Source organism: Zingiber officinale, chromosome 10A (assembly GCF_018446385.1).
Source record: "Zingiber officinale cultivar Zhangliang chromosome 10A, Zo_v1.1, whole genome shotgun sequence".
Lineage (NCBI taxonomy): Eukaryota > Viridiplantae > Streptophyta > Magnoliopsida > Zingiberales > Zingiberaceae > Zingiber > Zingiber officinale.
This window is the reverse complement of record NC_056004.1, coordinates 51,641,293-51,658,075: the sequence shown is the minus strand read 5'-3', so window position 1 is coordinate 51,658,075 and position 16,783 is coordinate 51,641,293. Positions and strand designations below refer to the sequence as shown.

General features: G+C 37.4%; 1 long non-coding RNA gene across 1 annotated transcript; it reads left to right on the top strand.

The window, feature by feature from the left end:
* The first annotated feature begins 372 nt into the window (after positions 1-372).
* Positions 373-16,449, top strand: LOC122027355. Its single transcript, XR_006124375.1, has 3 exons — positions 373-1,043; positions 1,113-1,176; positions 16,231-16,449. It is a non-coding gene; the product is annotated as an uncharacterized LOC122027355 (long non-coding RNA).
* Positions 16,450-16,783: the final 334 nt, after the last annotated feature.

Below are 16,783 nucleotides of genomic sequence, written 5' to 3'. Positions count from 1 at the left end.
TATTAACAATATAAAATCTACCTTAATTAATTAGATTCGAAATTAATAAATAAATAAATTAGTTATTTTAAATTTAACTAATTATTAAATTACCTCAATTATTTAATCAATAACTTTAATTGAACTTTACTAAATTACTTTAATTATTTCAAATTTAATTCAAGATTAATTTGTAAAATACCAAAAAAGTACGAATAACCATAAGGGAATTTTTCAAAATTTTTAGGAATTTTCTAGGAATTTTTTGGACCTCGTATGACTTAAGTTTCGGGGATCAAATATTAGGCCCCGGGAAAGCTTGTTTAGGTTACCCCATTTTAATGAGGAAAAATTTATTTATTTTATTTCTTTGCTTTTTCTTTCTTCTCCCATCGACGTTTTCTCTCCTCTTCCCCTTTTCTCCCACAACGCCGAGCCGTTACCTCTCCCAGCCAACCCGACGCCGTCTTCTTCTCTAAACCGTCGCCACGTCGGTTCCTCTCTTCTCCTCCGGTACAAAAGGAGTGGCCAAAGGAAGCCCTAGCCATCTCCTCAATTGCCACTTGCCCTCTTCCTCTCTTCCTCTCTTCTACCGACGCTGACTTCACTACCAGCGCCAACTCCGATCACCCCTCTTCCTCTCCTCGAGCCTCCTTCCCTCTCTTCGCGAACACTAGGAGCCGCCGGAAAGCGAGCATTCGAGCCCTATTTTACTGTGCCCTAGTCTGAAGCCATCGTCGCCGCGCCAGTTGCTATGAGCCCTTACTGTCAAGCGCGACTTCTTCTCCTAACTCTCGGTTGCCACTGCAAGAAACCCTAGCGCCGACCACTAGCTCCTCTGCCGAACTTCACTACATCTCCTCTCCCGATTGCCGCGAGCCACTATGTCGAACCACTTCTCACAACAGGTCTATTCTCGGGAATGCGCCAGATATTGCTGCACAACTCTGTGATGTTTTAGGTCGGAGGACAGCAACCCTAGTTTGCTTCGACCACTGGTTTCCGACGTTTTCCGACAACAGGCACATTCGGTAGTGACTCAACAGTCGAGCATTCAGATTTGGGTGAGTATTTGGATTGAGTCTTTGGGTTGAATGCTTTGATACGGATGCGATGATATTTTTTTTATTTAGGGATTTTAGGATCTACTGTGGCAATCTTGCTTCGGCTGAGGACATCAAGAAAAAGGTTGCTGAGGTGAGTTTTCATGATAAGCTTTAATCCGAGCTATGAAGGAAATGTGGGTTAATTAAGGAAATTACAATGCTGGGTTAAACCTAATTTAATCAAGAAGATAACTTAAGTATAGATCTAAGTCTAAATGGAATAATTACAGTTAAGGAAACTAACCCTAGTTGACCTTTGAGTGGTATTAATTGAGGTAAAAATATTGGATCTAAGCAAAGCTTCAGGTTAGATCTGATTTCTAATTTATGTAGTTAGCAGGGATTAAATGGAATTAAAAACCTAGTTTCTTAATCAGATTAGGATTTAGGTTTAGCTATTTTTTTTACAATAAAACTTAGCTAAACTGTATGATTTATTATAGGATTTGGATTCGGGACGAGCACTTCGACATAGAGGTTGATTAGCTTGATCTATATGTTAGGATGTATACTAAAAGCCTAGCTTTTGGTATAAACATTTATCTAGAAATAAGAATCACATTCGTCAAATGTCTGCATTTATGATAAATGTAGTTGTTCAATTAATTTATATTGTATATAACATGGTGTGTGGTGTCACACACAGAGGATCATGTTATCAGTACCTTATAAATTATAAACAGTAGCTCACGACCAAGATGGAAAGGAACAAACCATTGGGAGGTTGTAGTGTAATTAGGTATTAGTTTATCTTAACTATATAATTACACTAGTACACTTAGAGTGTATTGAGTAGGACCATTAGAGGTCGTTTCTTTTATACTGACTTTATAAAGGAATAAAGACCTCAGTTATTATGGAAATATGTGCTCTTAATCCTAATATAATAACAAGCACATATATTTGATATTTATTTCTTTAATTTATCAATGGGTGAGATTTAGTTCGATAAATCAATAAGTCCGATAAGTTGGAAAATGATATCACTTATAGTGCGTGTTGTTGATTATAGAAGGAAACTGTGTCCTAGTAATCTAGGTTGAGAATGCCCCCAAGAGGAGCTCATAAGGATTGTTACGTTAAACCCTACAGGTGGACTTAGTCCGACATGACGATAAGGTTGAGTGGTACTACTCTTGGACTAAGATATTAATTAAGTGAGTTGTCAGTAACTCATTTAATTAGTGGGCATTCGACATCTTAAACACAGGTAGACTAACACACTCATAATAAGAAGGAGCCCAAAATGTAATTTGGGATTGGTGTAGTTAATAATAGTTCTTTAGTGGAATGAATTATTATTGATGAAATTAAGTTGTGTGTTCGGGGCGAACACGGGAAGCTTAATTTCATCGGGAGACCAAAACCAATTCCTCCTCTCGGTCCCTATCGTAGCCTCTTGTATATAGAGATTTATACCCACCACATACCCACCTTCTTACCCATCCAATGGGGCCGACCAAGCTAGCTTGGAGCCCAAGCTAGGGACGGCCAAGGCCAAGTGGATGAACCAAGTTGGTGGTCGGCCAAAGCTTGGATCCCAAGCTTAGGTGGCCGACCACTAGAATATTAAAAAGGATTTTTTATTAAAATTATTTCTTATGTGGATATCATGGTTTTAAAAGAGAGTTTAAAAAATTAAAAATTTCCTTTTATAGCTTTCTACAAAAGATTAAGAGAAGAGATTAATCTCTTTCTTTATTTGTAGATTAAAAGGATAGTTTTAACTTTCCTTATTTGTAAATCATCCATATGTTTAAAAGAGAGTTTAAAATTTGAAATCTTTCCTTATTTGTTGATTAAAATGTAGGTTTTATATTATAAGAAAAGTTTTCTTTTTAACCATGCTCATGATTTAAAAGAGAGTTTAAAAAATTAAATATTCTCTTTTATAAGTTTCTACAAAAGATTAAGAAAAGATTTGATATCTTTCCTTATTTGTAGATTAAAAGATATTTTAATTTTTTAGAGATAACTTTCTTTTTATCCACATGTTTAAAAGAAAGATTTTAATTTCCTTTTTATAATCCACCATGAAGGGAAATATTATTGGAGAAATTTTTATAAATTTTCGGAAGCAAATAAGGAAATTTTAATTTGTGTTTAAAATTTTTATTTGCTTGGAGATTTGAATGTGGCCGACCATGATATGTGAGAAAAGGAATTTGATTTTAATTAATTAAATTTTCTTTTTCATGGAAAAGGAATTAAGGAAATTTTTATTAAAATTTCCTTTTTTGCCAAGACCAAGGATTATAAAAGAGGGGATAGAGGTGCCTTCAAAGCTAAGATCTCTATTCTATTTTTCCTCTCTTTTCTCCTTGGGTGTGGTCGGCCCCTCCTTTTCCTCTCCTCTCCTTTGTGTGGTCGAAACCTTCTCTTGGTGGAGATAGCTTTGGTGACTGGATCTAAGAAGGAGAAGGAGAGAAAAGAAGTCTCTTTTCTAGCATCCCTTGAAGCATTGGTGATGGTTGAATCTCTTCATCCTTGGAGGTGCTCTTGTTGTGGCCGAACCTTGCAAGGAGGAGAAGAAGGTACTTTGGTGGTTTCTCATCTCGGAAGATTGTTGTCGAAGAGGAATACGGTAGAAGACCTAGAGGTTTTTTGCTTTCAAAAGAAAAGGTACACTAGTATTTAATTTCCGCATCATACTAGTTTTATTTCTTTGTAAAAGTACCAAATACAAGAGGCATGCGATTCTAGTATTTCGAATTAGTTTTCGATGTTGTGTTCTTTTATTTTTCTTTTCCTTGTGATTTGATTGTTCTTTTTGGTTGACCTAAAGTTATTTAAGGAAATTAAATATTAGCTTTCCTTAAAAGGCTTTGTCTAGGCGGTGGTGGTTGTTCCATATTTAATGGAATTAATAACCTAGGTGATTTGGATCAACGTGTTAAGTTCCGCATGAGATCCAAGTCTAAACCTAAAAGAACAAATAAATTAAACTTAGGATCAACGTGTAAGTTCATGCAGGCGATCCGAGTTTAATTTAAAGAACACATGGTAGCTAGGAAAAGGTTCATCCTTTGTACAAATTTTTGTATAGTGGAACCGTTAGGTTTAGTAGCAACCAACAAATGGTATCGAGCTAGGGTTTTGCCTCGTATTCGTATTAGTTTAATTACGCATACGTATTTGGTTGCTACTGAAAGCCTATAGGTTCCATGCAAAAAATTTCAGACAAAGGTGAACCTTTCCTAGCTACCACGTGTTCTTTAAATTAAATTTTGGATCTCTGCTGAACTTAACACGTTCGATCCAAAACTTAATCTATTTGTTCTTTTAGGTTTCGACTTGGATCTCCTGCGAAACGCTTGATTCAAGTCCACCTTTGTTATTAATTCCATTAAATATCAATTTCCATAAAAGGTTCCCAAGATCGACGTGGCGAGGCACAATACGGGAGCAACCACCACCCTAAAACCTTTAATGAAAGCTAATATTTAATTTCCTAAAATAACTTTAGGTTAACCAAAGAGAACAATCAAATCACAAGGAAAAGAAAGAAACAAAAGAACACAACTTCGAATCCATATTCGAAATACTAGAACGTAAGCCTCTTGTATTGATATTATTTCCATAAATAACTAGCATGATGCGAAATAGAAATTACTAGTTATACCTGTAGAAAACCTCTGATCTTCTACCGTATTCCTCTTCTAACCCTGGCACGTGTGGGCAACGATCTTCCAAGACGAAACCACCAACCACCTTCTTCCTCCTCGCAAGGTTCGCCAACAAAGGGAAACTTCACCAAGGAGGAAAACAAAATACTAACCAAGCTCCAAGAGATGCTAGCTTTCTCTCTTCTTCTTCTTCTTCTCCAAGTAGTATCCGGCCACCACAAGAACTCCAAGGAGAGGGAGAGGTTCGGCCACCACAAGAGGAAGAGAAGGAGATGATGCCACCAAGGAGCAAAAGAGGGAGAGGAATAATAGATGTCGTGTGTGAAGGCACCCTCACCCTTCTTTTATATTCCTTGCCTAGGTAAATTAGGAAATTTAATTACAACAAATTTTCCTTAATTTCGACATGATTTAATTGAGAAAAATAAAATAATATTTCCCAATTAAACAATGATGGCCGACCAAGAGGAAACAAATCGGACAAGTTTTTAATCAACAATTAAAACTTTCCTTATTTGTTTCGTAAATTTTAAAAATAAAATTTCTCTTTAAAAATCTCTTCATGGTTAATAAAAGGAATATCTATAATTTTAATTTTATTAACATGTGAATAATTTTAAAGAGAAAATAAAACTCTCAATCTATAAATAAGGAAAGAGATCTAATCTCTTTCTTTAATCTTTGTAAAACTTTTACAAGAGAGATATTTTAATTTTAATTCTCTTTAAAATATATCTTCCACATAATAATAAAATCTAAAATTAAATTTCTTTTTATTTAATTATGGTCACCTACTAGCTGGGTTGTAGTACCACCTTAAACTGCTTAGGTTCCCAAGCTAGCTGGCCCCTTTAGGTGGGTATAAAGGTGGGTATATGTGGGTATAGACTATAAATAAGAGGCTACGATAGGGATGAGAGGAGAATTAGTTTTGGTCTCCGATAAAATTAAGCATCCGTGTTCGAACACAACTTAATTTTATCAATGATAATTCATTCCACTAGAGAACTATCATTGAACTACCGCACCAATCCCAAATTACATTTTGGGCTCCTTATTATGAGTGTGTTAGTCTCCGTGTTTAAGATATCGAATGTCCACTAATTAAGTGAGTTACTGACAACTCATTTAATTAATATCTAAGTCCAAGAGTAGTACCACTCAACCTTATTATCATGTCGGACTAAGTCCACCTGCAGGGTTTAACATGACAATCTTTATGAGCTCCTCTTGAGGACATTATCAACCTAGTATCACTAGGACACAGTTTCCTTCTATAATCAACAACACACACTATGAGTGATACCATTTCCCAATTTATCGGGTTTATTGATTCATCGAACTAAATCTCACCCATTGATAAATTAAAGAAATAAATATCAAACATATGTGCTTGTTATTATATTAGGATTAAGAGCACACACTTCCATAATAACTGTGGTCTTTGTTCCTTTATAAAGTCAGTATAAAAGGAACGACCTCAAATGGTCCTACTCAATACACTCTGAGTGTACTAGTGTAATTATATAGTCAAGATAAACTAATACCTAATTACACTTATTTTTATTGGTACGATGCTATTCGGAGTGAAATAGAGCAAAAACACACACAAGAACTCTAGAAGAAATCAAGCTCAGGTCATGTGAAAGCACACAACCAAGCTCCCCCGTGGAGGCAAAGCAAGGTAGGCCGTGTGGTTTCACACAACCATGCCCCCCACTAGAGGCAAAGTATGCTCAAGCCGTGTGAACCCACACGACCGTGTCAATCTCCTGTGGCTAGGCAGCACACGGGCGCGCCAAAAGGCACAACCGTGCCATTCTTCTATAGCCGAGAAAGACCACGGTTATGTGAACCCACATGGATGTGTATTTTATCTAGAGAATGAGAAGACCACATCCATGTGGATTCCACAAGGCCATGTGGTTAAGAAGATGAAGTCGTGTCACGTAAAAATAGAGTCATGTTGAATTCCGAGCAGATTACAGATTAATCATAAAATGACATAACTTTGGACTCGCTTGAAGTTATGAGTTGTTCTTTATACTAAACATAGATAACTTCAAGATATACAACTTTTTTTTAGGTTCAACAAAGAGATAGCAAAGTCTATCCATGATAAAAGGCACGACCGTGTCTCCCAACTGAGGCTTCAATGGGACCTCTGCCCAGACTATAGACCAAACTTTGAACTAGCATAAATTTTGTCTTGGTTGTTGCCAAGGATCAATCCAAATATCAGATTACAGACAATTTTAAGGGCTATAACTTTGGTTCAGGGTGAATTATGAGAAAATTGGATTTAATTGGTGAAAAACTAGGTTTATCGGCCCCCTGTAATCTTGATTGTAATAGGTAGTTTGGAGGAGGTATAAAAGGGTCAAGAACCCCATTCTTTGACTCTTCTTTGAATTGAGGACTTCTTCTCTCTCCTTGGGAAAGGGTTCTTCCCTTAGGGGGAAACTCTAGGGCTTCATCCACCTCCATTCCTTCAAGATCCGTCCATCTCCAGAGCAAGGTAGCACTTCCAAGGATGTTATGTTTCAAAGATAAGCATCTCTTCTCTCTATCTCCATGTATCGAGTTATAGCTTGCTTCTTTCTTTGTCTTTGGACTATAATCCCTTGTAATGGAGTAGATTCTCTCAATCTAGGATGTAGGAAGTAACTATAATATGATATGATGTATGAATTATGTATTTGAACACCTTCTTATTCAATGAAGTGTTTGTGTCATGTTATATGTATGTTGTGCCTTCTATGTGTTTGATGAAATGTTTGAATGGTCTAAATATGTAGATATGTATTGATTGTTCACCCCGTATGGGGGGGGGGCTTAGATTATATGACCGAGGGGCCTTAGTGATAGGGGTAACCCGTTAACGAACATCTAGGGTATCACCTTGAAAGGGAGGAGAATTCTCCACAAGGAAGAAGAGAATTTGACATAATTGTTATTTCTATCTCAATGTTATAAATTGCTAGTGTGTTCTTATGATTTATGACCGAGGGGTGCTAGTAATAGGTGTAACCTGTTTACGGACTTCATAGAAATCATTACAATTTAGTAGCATAGGATATGGATCAAGATAGCATTCCGGCTTGACCACTGCAGGGAAGAGCCGATAATGAATCTAACTTCCTGCATGTGCATAAGGATTGAGGTAAGGAGATGAATAATGCATAGGGATATTAAATAGAATCATAGTAAAATTGAAATCCTAGCATCTATCATCCTTCATTAACCTACGCTTATTTTCTTTCTCTTTACTCTCTACTCTCTTGCTCTCTCTTTTCCTTTCTCGTTCTCTCTAGTGTTTGTGAGCCAACCTTTGACTATATAGATAATTTATCGTGCAAAGTTAACTAGTGCTTAATCAAAAGTCTCCATGGGATCGATATTTATTACTGACAATGTAGCCGTGTACTTGTCGCTTCGTAACAAGTTTTTAGAGCCATTACCGGGGACTATTTTCGATTAATATTAGTTGATTAACATATGAGTTACTCTAGACTTGTTAATAGTTTTATTTATTTATTTGTTTACTTTTATTTCTACATTTTCTTTCTTGTTTTCATTATGCATTTTATTTCTTGTCTTTAATTCTATATTTTTTTTGTTTTCCTAATTTTTTTTCTTAGATATCATGACCACTAACATGTTAAGCAACCCTTCGAGAGAATTTTTCACACCCTTGTATGCAAGAGAAAGATCTCCCATTGATGAAAATTATGATTCAAATGATGATCAATTTGAGTTCCATTGTAAAATGTGTGGTAGCACGTCTCATCTAACTGTTATTGATACTTGTTCTAAAAAGCTACTAATACTCTGGAACTTTAGTATTTGGTTTTGTTGGTGCAGGAAACATCCGACGATCGAACCTATATTTTGATTATGTCAAAGGGTTTAAAGTTAAGGTGTTTTGTTATCAGATATGTTGAATGAGCTTTGTAGGAAAGTCCTAAGGTTTCTTAGGTAAAAGTCCTAGCTGCGGTTAGGCAAGTGGAAAACCCTAAGGGCGGTAACCCTAGGTTCTAGGGGGTGGTAACCCTAGGCGGAAAGTCTTGGCGGGTCGGAGTTTCGGGCAAAAATCCTAGGGGTGGTAACCCTTGGTTGAAATCCTAGTGTCGCGAACCAGGTGGAAGTCTGGACGCGTTGTGGACCGGACATCCAACATGAAGACCAGAAGCATCGGATGCTGCTCAGTCAATCTGGAGGACCGAACTGGCAAAACATAACTTCTCCTGAGTGGAGTAGGTGAGGGCGCACTCCTCGAAAGTGGGAACAGTAGGCATCGGTTCGACCTAGGGTTTTCGGTTGGAAATCTGAAGTTAAAATCGGACAGTCCGAAGACTGTCAAACTTAGTTTTCTAATATATTATCTATTATGTTCTAACTTTATTTTATAGGAGACTAACATTTTGTGTAGGGGTAGAACTGACCGGGATCGGTTGACCGAACGTTTGGATTGGTCGACCGAACCCCCAAGCAGCAGGACAGTTTTCCATTGAGTGGACCAGGCTCGACCAAGGGATCGATCGACAGAACCTGGTTATCGATCGACCGAACCAGAGATAGGAGTTGACCAGATCGAAGCGGAGCGAGCGGATCAGGCGGATCGGATGAGGAGGAGATCATCTGATCGGTCGACCGAACGTGGGGATCGGTCGACCGATCCGCTTCGGGTCAAACTTGATCCCGAGCTTTGAGGATCTAGATCAGTCTTGCAGAGGCTATAAAAAGGAGCCTCGGGGAGCAGCTTCAGAGATCAACTCGAACATAACATCCTGTGTACTTGTACGCTGCTCCGAATGCTCAACCGACGCTCCGCTGCTTCGACAACTGATGACTAACTTTCCTCATCTTTTGTGTTGTCGGTATTGTAATTCTTTATTTAGCACTTGTAATTTTAGGTTGTAAAAGATTTACGAATTGATAGTGATTATCGACCGAAAGCGATCAACGATCGTGGGCCTTGGAGTAGGAGTCGCCCAAGGCTCTGAACCAAGTAAAAAACTTAGTGTCTTTATTCTTTATGTTTATCTTTATCTTATTTCCGCTGCGAGTTTTCTGAAATGCGAGTGAAAGCCACGAGCGCTATTCATCCCCCTCTAGCGCTTCTCGATCCAACAATTGGTATCAGAGCGGAGTCACTTCGATTTGGTGCAACCACCAGTTAAGCACGTTTTTCGTGGTGTTTTTAAGTTTTTCGAAGTCGATCAGAATCGATATTTTTGCCGTCTTCTGATCTAGTTTTTCGTAATCGAAATCTCTTTTCGAAGTCGGTGCAACACCACTCGAGATCGTAATTTATTTTTTATTCTTACTCCCACACTACTAATCCAAGACCAAGTCTTGAAACATTCTTTTTGTTTTTCTGTGTGCGAGATATCTATTTTGATTAATGACCCATCAAGAAGGATACAACACAGTCTGCCCACCGCTCTTTTCTGTCGAAGACTTTGGCTATTGGAAGAACCGGATGAAATACCACCTCAAGACACAAGGCGAGATGTGGATCATTATCCAGACCGGTCTCGAGTTACCACGTGACGACACTAGAGAACTAGTCTCATGCATCAGCTGGGATGCTAGCATAATGAAGAAAGTTGAAGCCGATGCCAAAGCAACCTGTATGTTACAATGCGGATTGACAAAAGAAGAACTGAACCGAGTCGGGTCATTCTCAAGCGCAAAATAGCTATGGGAAAAACTAATCAAGCAGCACGAGGGGCACTCCCGACACGAAGGTAAGCAAGCGTGATTTATTGTTTAATAAATTATATAACTTAAACATGTAGGAAGGAGAGACGGTGAGCCAACTTCATGCGCACATCCAAGACCTGCTGAACGGTCTTCACACAATCGGCCAGAAAATAGAAAATCATGACATAGTAAGGTACGCGCTTAACGCTTTTCCAAGGAACACTTTGTGGGCATCCATAGTTGATGCTTACAAAGTTTCCAAGGATTTATCTTTAATTAAACTAGATGAACTTTTTTCCGAGTTTGAATTGCGTGAACAGACTAATGCACGTCCAGCCGAGAAGGGTATTGCCTTAATTGTAAGTACAAGCAGAACCCGAGAAGCTAAAACAAAGCACAAAACCAAACCCAAGTCCAAAGACGAATCGGACTCAGAAGACGACGATGCGATTACCTCCGAACTAATAAGGCTTGTACGAAAGATATGCAAAATGAAAAAGGTGACTCCAACGAACACGAAAGTCAAGCCTTGAGTCACCTCCTACGACTGTAACCAGAAGGGGCACTACAAGCCAGATTGTCCAAATAAGAAGAAACGAAGAAAGAAAGTGTTGAAGGCAACTTGGTCTGAGTCATCAGATGAATTCGAGTCCGATGAAGAAGAATCGACAAGCTTCCTCGCTTTACCAATGCAAGCATATGTTGCTGAAACCGAGTTTGATTCAGAATCTGAGAGCAAATCAGAAACCGAGTCCGAGCAAAGCCATGGATCCGTATCCATTTTCGAAGGACTTAACCCCACTGTAAGTTCTCTACTCGTCGAGACTCAATTAGACGATTTACAAAACTTAGTTCCTTATTTGTTAAAGAAATTGACTAAATCCAACGTTCGGGTTAAGTCACTCTAAAAGAAGGTAACATCCCTTAAGGAAGCGACTGACTCAAGTTCTTTGACTGAGTCAGTTCAAATTGGAAGTTCAACTCAAGTCCAACAACTTGAGGAAGAAAATTCTAATTTGAAAACTCAAGTTAAAGAACTCAAGGACACGTTAGAATGGTTCACCCTGGGTTCCAAGAATCTTGATCCGATTCTTGGAAAACAGCGAGTCATTCACAACAAATCCAGACTTGGATTTAAAACTAAGAGAAAGTACAAATCATATTTATCCCTAGTTAATAGAAATAATAGAAAAATAGTCCAAGCATGGACCCCCAAGTCAAAATTGGTTAATCAAGTTGGACTTGGACACTATTGGGTCCCCAAGGATCAAATTCATTACCTTTATAGACCTTATTGAAGTGATGACCCAGGGGGAGCAAATAAAAAGATCATTTTTATCATAAAATGAATTACTTGATACTTGTTCTTACTACTTTTTGTACATACTTAGACTAGGATAGTTAAGGACCTAGGCATGATTTACACTTGACTAATTAGACCTAGGAGTTAAAATAAGGAAATTAAATATTCAATTTCTTTGAAAGGCTTTGTCTAGAAGTGGTGGATGATCTCATACCGAAGAAGGCCTAGTGCCTCGCCATAGCCTAGAAGCCGATCTTCGAAATAAATATTTAATTAACTTATTTTAAAACCTAAGTCTAACTCAAATGTAAATAAACCCTTAGATGGAATTTAAATCAAAGTTAACCATCTCACAAAATTATTAAGGTTCCCTGATTGATAACCTAGAATGAGCGAGATGGATCTATAATTAAAATTATAATTAATTTTAAAATTATACTTAATTAATTTCCAAAATTATAATTAATTTCAAAATCATACTTAATTTTTAAAATTATAATTAATTTCAAAATCATACTTAATTAATTTTCAAAATTATAATTAATTTTAAAATCATACTTAATTAATTTTCAAAATCATACTTAATTAATTTTAAAAAATTATAATTAATTTCAAAATCATATTTAATTAATTTTCAAAATTATAATTAATTTCATAATTAATTTTAAAATAATAATTAATTTTCAAATTATATTTAAAATCTTAATAATAATTAATTTTAAAAACATATTTCCAAAATCATAATAAAATTAATATCATTATTTACAAAAAAAATATAATTCTCAAATCATAATCAAATTTTAAAATTATTTATTCTTAGATATTCAAAATATTAATTATATCTAATTCATTTAATATGGAAGATTATTAATTTTTAATGTATTTTTGAAGCTTGAAAATATTAAATGTTTACTCATATTTTAAAATCTAAAAATCAAAATTATATTATAAATCACAATATTTTAATTACAATTAATTACGTCTCACACTCACTCATAAGCTAAACATGCTTGATAACCTAAAATAGGTGATATGGAAAATTAGGAAAATGTAGAATAACAATTATTTTTTATGCTTGGACTTTAGGATCCTCAAAATTTCTAAGGCATTAATCAAGGGGGAGTGAAGGGAGTCAAGTCTTTATGTTAAAGTTTTTTTATTTCATCAAGTTCAAATATTTTTGTGTCTAGAAAAATAAGTTTTTAAGTTTTAATGTACTCTTAAAAATCTTTTCAAAAGCTAAGTACTTGATACTTTTTTTAAAAATTTTTTTGCTAAATATTTTTAGAAGGAAATATTTTTAAAGGCTCAGTATTTTTCAAGCTAAGTACTTGACAATCCATTTTAAAACAAATACTTAATTAAGCTTTTATGAAATTTTATTTACATATTTTAAAGCTAAGTACTTGACACACTTAAGTTTGTAAGTTTTGGCTAAGTTATCTTTGAAAAATCAAGTTAAAATGATTTTGAAAATGTTATGTTATTCAAGCTAAAGTTTTTTAAGTACTTAACTACGCTTTTATGAAAAACCCCGCTAAGCTAAGTACTTAATTAAGTTTTCTCAAAAACAATTATTTTCAAAGTCAAAAATTTAGCTAAGTGCTACCCTTCAGGGAGAGTTTAGTTTTAAATAAAATATTCTTCTATTTTTTTTCTCTCTACTTATTCATTTTGATTTATGTCAAAGGGGGAGAGAAAAGTCAAAGTCAAGAAAGGGGGGATATAAGAAAATTTTTTAGAGCATAAGGAAGTTTGTTTTTACTCCATTACATTTATATTTTTATGCTTAAAAATCCTTATATTGCTGTCATATTTTTACTTAACTTTGAACCGTGTTGCCATAATAAAAAAGGGGGAGATTGTTGGTGTAGGAAGCATCCGACGATCGAACCTATGTTTTGATTATGTCAAAGGGTTCAAAGTTAAGGTGTTTTGTTATCTGATATATTGAATGAACTTTGCAGGAAAGTCCTAAGGTTTCTTAGGCAAAAATCCTAGCTACGGTTAGGCAAGTGAAAAACCTTAGGGGGCGGTAACCCTAGGTCCTAGGGGGTGGTAACCCTAGGCGGAAAGTCTTGGCGGGTCGGAGGTTCGGGCAAAAATCCTACGGGGTGGTAACCCTAGGTTGAAATCCTGGTGTTATGAACTAGGTGGAAGTTTGGATGGGTCGTGGACCGAATGTCCAGCATGAAGACCGGAAGGATCAGATGTTGAGCAAAAGACCAGTCGGTCTGGAGGATCGAACTGACAAAAGGTAACTTCTCCTGAGTGGAGTAGGTGAGGACGCGTTCCCCGGAAGTGGGAACAGTAGGTGTCGGTTTGACCTAGGGTTTCCGGTTGGAAATATGAAATCAGAACCGGATAGTCCGAAGACTGTCAAACTTATTTTTCTAATATATTATCTGTTATGTTCTAACTCTATTTTGCAGGAGACTAACATTTTGTGCAGGGGTAGAACTGACCGGGATTGGTCGACCGAATGTTTGGATCGGTCAACCGAACCCCCAAGTAGCAGGACAGTTTTCTAGCGGGTGGACCGGGCTCGACCAGGGGATCGGTCGACCGAACCTAGTTATTTGTCGACCGAACTAGAGATAGGAGTTTGTTAGGACCTTCGGATGCGGCTAGAGAGGGGGGGTGTAAATAGCCGACCCCAAATTCTCGTTTCTTCCTACAATTTGAGTTAGTGCAGCGGAAATAAAGAGATAGAAACGAAACGGGAGAATATCAAACCTCAAACGCGACGATATAACGAGATTCGGAGATGATACTCCTACTCCTCGGCGTGTCCGTAAGGTGGACAAATCCTATCAATCCGTCGGTGGATGAGACCCCGGAAAATTGGCTAATAAAAACTCCTTCTGGGTGGAGAAACCTCGCCACAATCTCTCTTGGAACAGCAAGATCGGAGTACAAGAAATACAGCAAGAAGCCAAGAACAATATGAATGTAAAAACACTAGTTTGCTTGCCTTCTTGTCGACTGTTGATGAAGCAGCAACTTCACGGATGCTGTAACGCCCGAAAATTCTCGAAACTATATTATAAATGTTCTATGATTTTTCTGGAATTTTTAGATATTTTTTTGGAATTTTCCGAGTAGCGGAAGCAACAAAAATAATTAGAACCGCAAAATAGCTTAGGCGGGAATCGAACCCGAGACCTATGGCTTAGGGATAATGTTGGGAACCAGTTGAACCCAGCAGGGCCGTGCTGAAAGGAAAGGGGACCAATTATATTTATAATTGGGTTGGCCGAATTAGTTACTTAGTATAAATAGGAAGGTTAAGTTGGGGGTTGGTTTATTTTGAGAACTTGGTTCGGCAACATCAAATTTCACCGTGACCTATCCCTCTCCCAAAAACCTTCACCGCCGCCCACTCCTCTTCTTCCTCCTCTCTCGGCGCCCAAGCCCCAAGGGCTCTCGGATCACCTTCCGGCGACGACTCCAACACGAAAGAAGTTCTTCTCCGCGAGAGGAACGCAAAGACGTGAGCGGATCGTCGAGAAGGTCATCTCCCCCGGAATTCGAGCGAATAGAATCGTAAGAAATTACGAACAGGAGGTAAGAAACCCCTCGCCTGCAGTATAATAGCTACTGTTTGATGTTCTGTGCATTAGTTTAGTTTTATGCGTATGTTTTCGACACGTAGTGTGTATTTAACCCTCCTCGCGGATTTAGGGATTTAGTGAGTACCTTTAGATGGGCCAGACACGTCTTTTCTCCTTCAGTTGTAGGTTTAGATGCTGTTGGGTGCCTAAAGGTAATCTCCCTAATAGAGAGGGGAGTTAAAGCACGCTAGGTGTTCGATTAAATAACCAGCTTAGAAAAGAATGTACCTTAGGCATTTTTATTAGCACAGTTGAATGCATTAGAAGCATCTAAATTAGTAAATCAGTTTATTCTAGCTTATATGGGACTACGGTCCAATGGGTGGGCTCCCACAGTCGCCTCTAGGTTCAGACAACCTAGCTCTAGGTTCAGATAACCTAGAAACAGCAATTTAGAACAGTTTAGCTATACTCAGTATTTTACTTTTCAGTTGGCACTGTACTGGATTAGATATCCATTGGGCTGGGCTCCCATAGTTGGTCCCTAGGTTTAGATAACCTAGTAGCTCTACTAAATTCGGGACTTGCAACCCTGGGTCTAGTTAGAGATGCGCGCATAGCACGTACAGTTGCCGGGCCCATCAGCAGCATGTTTAGTATTTTCACTTATTATATGTATAGCTTTGCAAATTCACAATCAGTTATGTGAGATCAGCTTAGTTTCGGTTTCAGCTTTAGTTCAGCTCTTCCTTGTTGGTACATTATGATAGCTTCTGTTCAGCTCTTGATTGTTATGCTTGTATGATCACATGCCATGCCATGTTTAGCCTAGTCAGTATATTTCAAATAACATGTTTTAAAAACCATATCTGCATCGTATGCATGTTTTTGTGAGGTAGATGGTTTCTTACTAAGCTTTTTAGCTTACAGATGCTACTTTTCTTATACTGCAGATACAGGTAAAAGAAAAGTGGACTAGTGGAGGCTGGAGGGCAATGCAAATCAAGATGTGTGTGGAAGGAACTAGAATAAAGATCCTTGGGATCCAGCAAATTCAATTAAACATATGAACTCTAGTATTTCTATTACTCTTGGTTTTAGCATGTTAAACGCCATGAGCTAACGAACCATGCTTTAGATTATGCTTAGAATGTTAAATATATGATGTTAGAATGCTAGTTGTCATTGTTAGAGTGTTTCCTAGCCATTTTAGAACTTATAATGTGATTGAGGCACGAAACAGTGTTGAAATCAGAGCTTAGATGCGAAATCAGAAACTCGAATCGATCAGCTGATCGATTCGGGGGTCCTCAATCGATCGGTTGATCGATTGGGCAATCTGTTCCGCGAACAGTAGGCTTCTGGATCGATCAGCCGATCGATCCAGTAATTTCTGTCACGAACAGAAGGTTCTGGGATCGATCACTGGATCGATTAGCCTGCCTGGATCGATCAGCTGATCGATCCAGATAATCGTCCCGAGCACAGTAGCGTGCTGGATCGATC